The sequence below is a fragment of the Neophocaena asiaeorientalis genome, unplaced genomic scaffold (genome assembly GCF_003031525.2).
Source record: "Neophocaena asiaeorientalis asiaeorientalis breed wild unplaced genomic scaffold, Neophocaena_asiaeorientalis_V1.1 scaffold222, whole genome shotgun sequence".
In the NCBI taxonomy this organism is placed as follows: Eukaryota; Metazoa; Chordata; class Mammalia; order Artiodactyla; family Phocoenidae; genus Neophocaena; species Neophocaena asiaeorientalis.
In genome coordinates this window covers 495490-505787 of record NW_020174575.1, presented here as the reverse complement: position 1 = coordinate 505787, position 10298 = coordinate 495490, and the positions used below count along the sequence as shown (strand labels likewise).

Below are 10298 nucleotides of genomic sequence, written 5' to 3'. Positions count from 1 at the left end.
TTTTGCGGTACACGGGTCTCTCACCGTTGTGGCCTCTCCCGATGCGGAGCACAGGCTCCGAACGCGCAGGCCCAGCAGTCATGGCTCCTGGGCCCAGCCGCTCTGCGGCACGTGGGATCCTCCCGGACCGGGGCATGAACCCGTGTCCCCCGCATCGGCAGGGGGGCCCCCCACCACCGTGCCCCCAAGGTGTGCCACCAAGGAAGCCCCCCACTAACTATTTTACATTTGTAGTATATATTAGTCCATGACACTCTCTCACTTCGTCCCAGCTTCCCTTTCCCCCTCCCTGTGTCCTCAAGTCCATTCTCTACACCTGCCTCTTTATTCCAGTCTTGCCCCTAGGTTCTTCATAACCATTTTTTTTTAGATTCCATATATATGTGTTAGCATACGGTATTTGTTTTTCTCTTTCTGACTTACCTCACTCTGTATGACAGACTCTAGGTCCATCCACCTCACTACAAATAACTCAATTTTGTTTCTTTTTATGGATGAGTAATATTCCATTGTATATATATGTCACATCTTCTTTATCCATTCATCTGTCGATGGACACTTAGGTTGCTTCCATGTCCTAGCTATTGTAAATAGAGCTGTAATGATCATTTTGGTGCATGACAATTTTTGAATTATGGTTTTCTCAGGGTATATGCTCAGTAGTGGGATTGCTGGGTGGTATGGTAGTTCTATTTCTAATTTTTTAAGGAACCTCCATACTGTTCTCCGTAGTGGCTGTACCAATTTACATTCCAACCAACAGTGCAAGAGGGTTCCCTTTCACCACACCCTCTCCAGCATTTATTGTTTGTAGATTTTTTGATGATGGCCATTCTTATTGGTGTGAGGTGACACCTCACTGCAGTTTTAACTTGCATTTGTTTAAGGATTAGTGATATGGAGCATCCGTTCATGTGTTTGTGAGCAATCTGTATATCTTCTTTGGAGAAATGTCTATATAGGTCTTCTGCCCATTTCTGGATTGGGTTGTTTGTTTTTTTGATATTGAGCTGCATGAGCTGTTTGTAAATTTTGGAGATTACTCATTTGTCTCTTGCTTCATTTGCAAATATTTTCTCCCATTCTGAGGGCTGTCTTTTTGTCTTGTTTATGGTTTCCTTTGCTGTGCAAAAGATTTAAATTTTCATTAGGTCCTGTTTCTTTATTTTTGTTTTTATTTCCATTTTCTAGGATGTAGATCAAAAAGGATCTTGCTGTGATTTATGTCATAGAGAGTTCTGCCTATGTTTTCCTCTAAGAGTTTTATACTGTCTGGCCTTACATTTAGGTCTTTAATCCATTTTGAGTTTATTTTTGTGTATGGTGTTGGGGAGTGTTCTACTTTCATTCTTTTACATGTAGCTATCCAGTTTTCCCAGCAGCACTTATTGAAGAGGCTGTCTTGTCTCCATTGTATATTCTTGCCTCCTTTATCAAAGATAAGGTGACCATATATGTGTGGGTTTATCTCTTGGTTTTCTGTTCTGTTCCATTGATCTATAGTTCTGTTTTTGTGCCAGTACCATACTGTCATGATTACTGTAGCTTTGTAGTATAGTCTGAAGCCAGGGAGCCTGATTCCTCCAGCTCCGTTTTTCTTTCTCAAGATTGTTTTGGTTATTAGGGGTCTTTTGTTTTTCCATGCAAATTGTGATATTTTTTGCCCTAGCTCTGTGAAAAATTCCATTGGTAGTTTGATAGGGATTGCATTGAATCTCTAGATTTCTTTGAGAAGTATAGTCATTTTCTCAATGTTGATTCTTCCAATCCAAGAACATGGTATATCTCTCCATCACTTTGTATCATCCTAAAATTCCTTCATCACTGTCTTATTGTTTTCTGCATACAGGTCTTTGGTCTCCTTAGATAGATTTATTCCTAGGTATTTTATTCTTTTCGTTGAAATGGTAAATGGGAGTGTTTCATTAATTTCTCTTTCAGATTTTTCATCTTCAGTGTATAAGAATGCAAGACATTTCTGTGCATTCATTTTGTATCCTGCTACTTTACCAAATTCATTGAATAGCTCTAGTAGTTTTCTGGTAGAATCTTTAGGATGTATAGCATCATGTCATCTGCAAACAGTGACAGTTTTACTTCTTGTTTTCATATTTGGATTGTTTTTATTTCTTTTTCTTCTCTGATTTCTGTGGCTGAACCTTCCACAATTATGTTGATTAATAGTGGTGAGAGTGGGCAACCTTGTCTTGTTTATGGTCTTAGTGGATATGGTTTCAGTTTTTCACCATTCAGAACAATGTTGGCTGTGGGTTTGTCATATATGGCCTTTATTATGTTGACGAAAATTCCCTCTATGCCTACTTTCTGGAGGGCTTTTTGAATAAATGGGTGTTGAATATTGTCAAAAGCTTTTTCTGCATCTATTGAGAAGATCATATGCTTTTCTCCTTCAATTTCTTAATATGGTTTTATCATATTGATTTGTGTATAGTGAAGATTCCTTGCATTCATGGGATAAACTCCATGTGATCATGGTGTGTGATCATTTTAATGTGCTGTTGGATTCGGTTTGCTAGTATTTTGTTGAGGATTTTAACATCTATGTTCATCAGTGATATTGGCCTGTAGTTTTCTTTCTTTGTGACGTCATTGTCTGGTTTTGGTATCAGGGTGATGGTGGCCTCTTAGAATGAGTTTGGGAGTGTTCCTCCCTCTGATACATGTTGGAAGAGTTTGAGAAAGATAGGTGTTAGCTCTTCTCTAAATGTTTGATAGAATTCGCCTGTGAAGCCATCTGGTCCTGGGCTTTTGTTTCTTGGAAGATTTTAGTCACAGTTTCAATTTCAGTGCTTGTGATTGGTCTGTTCATATTTTCCATTTCTCCCTGGTTTAGTCTCTGAAGGTTTTGCTTTTCTAATAATTTGCCCATTTCTTCCATGTTGTCCATTTTATTGGCCTGTATGTCTGGCTAATGGTTTATCAATTTTGTTTATCTTCTCAAAGAGCCAGCTTTTAGTTTTATTGATCTTTGCTATCCTTTCCTTCATTTCTTTTTCATTTAGTTATGATCTGATCTTTATGATTTCTTTCCTTCTGCTAACTTTGGGGTTTTTTGTTCTTTCTCTAATTGTTTTTGGTGTAAGGTTAGGTTGTTTATTTGAGATCGTTCTTGTTTCTTGAGGTAGGATTGTATTGCTATAAACTTCCCCTTAGAACTGCTTTTGCTGCATCCCATATGTTTTCGCTGATTGCGTTTTCATTGTCATTTGGTCCTATGTATTTTTTGATTTCCTCTTTGATATTTTCAGTGATTTCTTGGTTATTTAGTAGCGTATTGTTTAGGTTCCATGTGTTTGTATTTTTTACAGATTTTTCTTGCAATTGATATCTAGTCTCACAGTGCTGTGGTCGGAAAAGATACTTGATATGATTTCAATTTTCTTATATTGATGAGGCTTTATTTGTGGACCAAGATATTATCTCTCCTGGAGAATGTTCCATGAGCGCTTGAGAAAAATATGTATTCTGTTGTTTTTGGATGGAATGTCCTATAAATATCAATTAAGTCCATCTTGTTTAATGTATCATTTAAAGCTTGTGTTTCCATATTTATTTTCATTTTGGATGATCTTTCCATTTGTGAAAATGGGATGTTGAAGTCCCCTACTATGATTGTGTTACTGTTGATTTCCCCTTTTATCACTGTTAGCATTTTTCTTATGTATTGAGGTGCTTCTGTGTTGTGTGCATAAATATTTATAATTGTTATATCTTCTTCTTGGTTTGATCCCTTGATCATTATGTAGTGTCCTTCTTTGTCTCTTGTAGTAGTCTTTATTTTATAGTTTAGTTTATCTGATACGAGTATTGTTACTCCAGCCCTCTTTTGATTTCTTTGGCATTGAATATCTTTTTCCATCCCCTCATTCTCTGTCTGTGTGTGTCCCTAGGTTTGAAGTGAGTCTCATCTAGACAGCATATATACACATCTTGTTTTTGTGTCCATTCAGCCAGTCTATGTCATTTGGTGGGAGCATTTAATCGATTTACATTTAAGGTAGTTATCAATATGCATGTTCCTATTCCCATTTTCTTATTTGTTTTGGGCTCATTATTATAGGTATTTTCCTCCTCTTGTGTTTCTTGCCTATAGAAGTTCCTTTAGCATTTGTTCTAAAGCTGGTTTTGTGGTGCTGAATTCTCTTAGCTTTTGGTTGTCTGTAAAGGTTTTAATTTCTCTGTTGAACGTGAATGAGATCTTTGCTGTGTAGAGTAATCTTGGTTGTAGGTTTTTCCCTTTCATCACTTTAAATATGTCCTGCCACTCCCTTCTGGCTTGCAGAGGTTTTGCTGGAAGGTCAGCTGTTACCGTTATGGGGATTCCCTGTGTGTTATTTTTCCCTTGCTGCTTTTAATATTTTTTCTTTGTATTTAATTTTTGTTGCATATGTTGAAGAATCCTTGCATTCCTGGGATAAACCCCACTTGATCATGGTGTATGATCCTTATAATGTGCTGTTGGAATCTGTTTGCTAGTATTTTCTTGAGGATTTTTGCATGTTTATGTTTATCAGTGGTATTAGCCAGTAGTTTTCTTTTTCTGTCACATTTGTCTGGTTTTGGTATCAGGGTGGTAATGGCCTCGTAGAATGATTTTGGGAATGTTGCTCCCTCTGCTATATTTTGGAAGAATTCGAAAAGGTTAGGTGTTGGCTCTTTTCTAAGTATTTGATAGAATTTGCCTAGAAGCCATCTGGTCCTGGACTTTTGTTTGTTGGAAGGTTTTTAATCACAGTTTCCATTTCAGTGCTTGTGATTGGTCTCTTTATATTCTCTATTTCTTTCTGGTTCAGTCTCAGAGGGTTGTGCTTTTCTAAGAATCTGTCCATTTCTTCCAGGTTGTCCATATTATTGGCATATAGTTGCTTATTGTAATCTCTCTTGATCCTTTGTATTTCTGAAGTGTCACTTCTTACTTCTTTTTCATTTCTACTTCTGTTGATTTGAATCTTCTTTTTCTTCTTGATGAGGCTGGCTAATGGTTTATCAATTTTGTTTATCTTCTCAAAGAGCCAGCTTTTAGTTTTATTGATCTTTGCTATCCTTTCCTTCATTTCTTTTTCATTTAGTTATGATCTGATCTTTATGATTTCTTTCCTTCTGCTAACTTTGGGGTTTTTTGTTCTTTCTCTAATTGTTTTTGGTGTAAGGTTAGGTTGTTTATTTGAGATCGTTCTTGTTTCTTGAGGTAGGATTGTATTGCTATAAACTTCCCCTTAGAACTGCTTTTGCTGCATCCCATATGTTTTCGCTGATTGCGTTTTCATTGTCATTTGGTCCTATGTATTTTTTGATTTCCTCTTTGATATTTTCAGTGATTTCTTGGTTATTTAGTAGCGTATTGTTTAGGTTCCATGTGTTTGTATTTTTTACAGATTTTTCTTGCAATTGATATCTAGTCTCACAGTGCTGTGGTCGGAAAAGATACTTGATATGATTTCAATTTTCTTATATTGATGAGGCTTTATTTGTGGACCAAGATATTATCTCTCCTGGAGAATGTTCCATGAGCGCTTGAGAAAAATATGTATTCTGTTGTTTTTGGATGGAATGTCCTATAAATATCAATTAAGTCCATCTTGTTTAATGTATCATTTAAAGCTTGTGTTTCCATATTTATTTTCATTTTGGATGATCTTTCCATTTGTGAAAATGGGATGTTGAAGTCCCCTACTATGATTGTGTTACTGTTGATTTCCCCTTTTATCACTGTTAGCATTTTTCTTATGTATTGAGGTGCTTCTGTGTTGTGTGCATAAATATTTATAATTGTTATATCTTCTTCTTGGTTTGATCCCTTGATCATTATGTAGTGTCCTTCTTTGTCTCTTGTAGTAGTCTTTATTTTATAGTTTAGTTTATCTGATACGAGTATTGTTACTCCAGCCCTCTTTTGATTTCTTTGGCATTGAATATCTTTTTCCATCCCCTCATTCTCTGTCTGTGTGTGTCCCTAGGTTTGAAGTGAGTCTCATCTAGACAGCATATATACACATCTTGTTTTTGTGTCCATTCAGCCAGTCTATGTCATTTGGTGGGAGCATTTAATCGATTTACATTTAAGGTAGTTATCAATATGCATGTTCCTATTCCCATTTTCTTATTTGTTTTGGGCTCATTATTATAGGTATTTTCCTCCTCTTGTGTTTCTTGCCTATAGAAGTTCCTTTAGCATTTGTTCTAAAGCTGGTTTTGTGGTGCTGAATTCTCTTAGCTTTTGGTTGTCTGTAAAGGTTTTAATTTCTCTGTTGAACGTGAATGAGATCTTTGCTGTGTAGAGTAATCTTGGTTGTAGGTTTTTCCCTTTCATCACTTTAAATATGTCCTGCCACTCCCTTCTGGCTTGCAGAGGTTTTGCTGGAAGGTCAGCTGTTACCGTTATGGGGATTCCCTGTGTGTTATTTTTCCCTTGCTGCTTTTAATATTTTTTCTTTGTATTTAATTTTTGATAGTTTGATTAATATGTGTCTTGGCGTGTTTTTCCTTGGAATTTTCCTGTATAGGCTCTCTGCACTTCCTGTGCTTGATTGACTATTTCCTTTTCTATATTAGGGAAGTTTTCAACTATAATCTCTTCAAACATTTTCTCAGTCCTTTTCTTTTTCTCTTCTTCTTCTGAGTCCCCTATAATTCAAATGTTGGTGCGTTTAATGTTGTCCCAGAGGTCTCTGAGACTGTCCTCAATTCTTTTCATTCTTTTCTCTTTATTCTGCACTGTGGTAGTTGTTTCCACTATTTTATCTTCCAGGTCACTTATTCGGTCTTCTGCCTCAGTTATTCTGCTATTGATTCTTTCTAGAGAATTTTAAATTTCATTTACTGTGTTTTTCATCATTGATTGTTTCCTCTTTAGTTCTTCTAGGTCCTTGTTAAATGTTCCTTGTTTTTTCTCCATTCTATTTCCAAGATTTTGTATCAACTTAACTATCATTACTCTGAATTATTTTTCAGGTAGACTGCCTGTTTCCTTCTCATTTGTTTGGTCTGGTGGGTTTTTACCTTACTCCTTCATCTGCTGAGTAATTCTCTGTCTTCTCATTTTGCTTAACTTACTGTGTTTGGGGTTTCCTTTTCGCAGGCTGCATATTCGTTATTCCTGTTGTTTTTAGTGTCTGCTGCCAGTGGGTAATGTTGGTTCAGTGGGTTTTGTAGGCTTCCTGGTTGAAGGGACTGGTGCCTGTGCTCTGGTGGATGAAACTGGATCTTGTCTTTCTGTTGGGCAGGAATGCATCCAGTGGTGCGTTTTGGGGTGTCTGTGGCCTTATTATGATTTTAGGCAGCCTCTCTGCTAATGGGTGGTGTTTTGTTCCTGTCTTACTAGTTGTTTGGAATGGGCTGTACAGCACTGGAGCTTGCTGTTCATTGAGTGGAGCTGGGTCTCAGCATTGAAATGGAGATTTCTGGGAGAGCTCTTGCCGATTGATATTACATGGGACCAGGAGGTCTCTTGTGGTCCAGTGTCTTGAACTTGGCTCTCCCACCTCAGAGGCTCAGTCCTCTCACCCATCTGGGGCACCAAGACCCTGTCAACCACATGGCTGCAGCATCAGTTGGCATTATTGTTGCTTTCTTTCTCTCTCAACAACTGAACATGATAACATACAGCCTCTTTCTTCTGAATCAGCAGAAGCTGAAGGAGAGCTGGTGGGAGCAGGAGGAGCCACAGACACAGTTGATGTTTGATTCCAATGAAGTCAAAACAGTGCAAACCCCCCTTCTCTTGCACCCTGCACCAACTTTCTCAGCACACAATCTGCCACGTCACCACCTAAAAAGGTTTTGTTTGCAGTTTTAAAAATTTGTAAGTTTTGAATGAACAAAAACCTCAAATACAGGTGTTATGTATCAAATTTAACATATTGGAGTACAGTAATGCCTTAACTTTTGATTAACTTTGTAATATGAATTAATTAAAGATTTGCATCTATAGATTAGATTTATATTAGTAAAATGCCACTCTTTTTGTATTCTTATTGGAAGAGGCTCAGCATACAATTTGTTTGGTAATATGATTCTTCTGAGAATAATTGCCATAAGCTATTAGTTACACTACTCCTGCATATTTCTTCTCTCTACACCTAATTGTGCCCTTCATACTTTTCCATCCAGTCCACTATCCCATCCTTCCTCTCATCAAACCCCTTCATGCTTTCTTAAATATATGTTTTACCAGGCACTCATTTACTCCCTTATATCATGTCTGATAGAGGCTCCAAAAGTCCCCTTTTTACTCACTGCTTTCAGTAATCTGATTTCCCCCAGACCCCAGCCATTTTTGCCTTCTTCTCTCAACAGTGCTCCCTTCTGAGGCTGTTTCTACGTACCACCTTTCCGACAGCTGGGGACTAATTTTAACTAGGGATCGAGTAGTCTTTCTGGAAGGGGATGAGGGCACAGGCAGTTCTGACTACAACTTGGTAAACAAGGCTGAATCTAACCAGATGCTACCAACCAAACATGCTGCTGCCTAAAGTTTACTCAGAGGTGAGTAACAGCTTGAGGACCTGACAGTGTAATCCAGAGGAAGGAATATTGCAATGATTGTAATTCCTTCAGTCTTTTTTCCCCCAGCATTTTTTTTCAACCCCTAACTCTACATGCAACTTTGGGCAAGTCACTTTCCTATCTGAGTTTCCTCATCATGGTGTACAGAATTTAAAATGTTGGAGTCAAATAGCCTGGAGTCAAATAGCCTAGAGTCAAATTAGCCTGATTGCATGATCTTGAGGTCTAACACCCTATGATTAGGTGCTAAAAACAGAAAGAAAGGCCCAGGGCTACTGGGAATGAAGAAAGGCCCTGGGGTTGAGAGTAGATCAGTTCCAGGAGAAGGAGAGAAACATTGGATAGGTTTCACTAGATGCTATGTGATGAGATGACAATAGATATAGAGGAGTAGAGGCCTGGGGAAGGTGATGGACTAGGGCACACTGGAACAAAAACCAAACTTTTCTTGTTTTGCAGTGTTGCTCTGCCCTAAATTACTATCGTCCAAACCCTTGCAGTGTGTCACCAGATGTCTCATTGCTGTCTCCCCTGCATTCTACCACTCAGCTTTGTAATTGCTTTTGCACATGACCTTAAGACTAAATTTCCTAAAGTGCAACTTCATTCATGCCACTTCCCTTCTTTAAAAATATCAGCCAGTGATTTCCCATGGCCTGCAGAATAAAATAGAAACTATTCTTGCTTTTGAGGTCCTTATTCATCTGTACCTCCCCTGCAGGTACTCAATGCACACGTCACTCTGGATTCCTTTTTCTTCCAACATGTAATGTCTATACTCACCTTAGTTGACAATCCTATTCATACTTCATGGTCCATCTCAAATGATCCTGTGTCTCTCAACTCTTCACTTCCTCTTTGGAGTGCTCTGCTGGTACCTTTCATAGGCAATTCCCACATTTTGTCTTGTGTGTGATTGCTTTTTGTATTAAATTTCCCTGTCTTAAGTGCAAGTTCCCAGAGGGTAGAGACTCCACGTCATTTCATCTGTATCGGTTTCTTCTATCTAATCCCTACAATTGTGCCTGGTATATTTCTGTGTGCATTGAGATTCAATAAATATTGAAATAAATGTAATACTTAAAAAATCTGCTTTCTCCAAACTCAGTTCTTTTTGTTCTGTTTTCTAAGTAATTAAAAAGGATTTTGAGCTATAAGACTTTTAGGGAACCATTCTGGTAGGACGTTTTTGTAGTAGTTCTAGTACTAGTTTCCAGATTTAACCTGATGTTCATCCCTACTGAAGCCAGCAAGTCTCTTAATATATTGGGGGCAGCTAAGAAAAAGTTTGTGACTGACTATTGAGTTACAACAATGTCTATTGAGATCAGAATGAGGACAATACCTATTATGATATACTTTCAAAGGTTTCATATATTGCCCCTTTTTATTTCCTACTCTAGGATTCTAGAATCTCCACAAAGCAAACCTGACTATCTCAAACTGCCAGGGTTCTAGGGTTTCTGTCCATGTTACACTGTTCCTCCCACCAATTTCCCAAGGAAAACTTAGTACACATTATCCCTAAACTTCCACTTCAGAGCAGGTTAAACAACATTTCCTTGGAAACAGTTGATAGTATTTCCAACAAATGGAGAGGTGAAAATTGCATCTATGGCTACTGTTAGGTACCATTATCTACTTAATGCAGAATTCTGCTATGTATTCTGGGACCCAAGGGACTGTGGAGTAAGAAAAATTAAATGAAAGTACTTAGATTTGAGTATTTGGATTGGAACTTAACAATTTTTAGTCCTGTGAGAGGCAGGGAT

The 10298-nt window shown here is 37.8% G+C and overlaps 1 pseudogene; it reads right to left on the bottom strand.

Moving 5' to 3' along the window:
* LOC112408420 (ubiquitin-conjugating enzyme E2 variant 1 pseudogene) overlaps window positions 1-9292 on the bottom strand; it is a 15421-nt pseudogene extending 6129 nt beyond the window's left edge.
* Between the last annotated feature and the right edge of the window lie 1006 nt (window positions 9293-10298).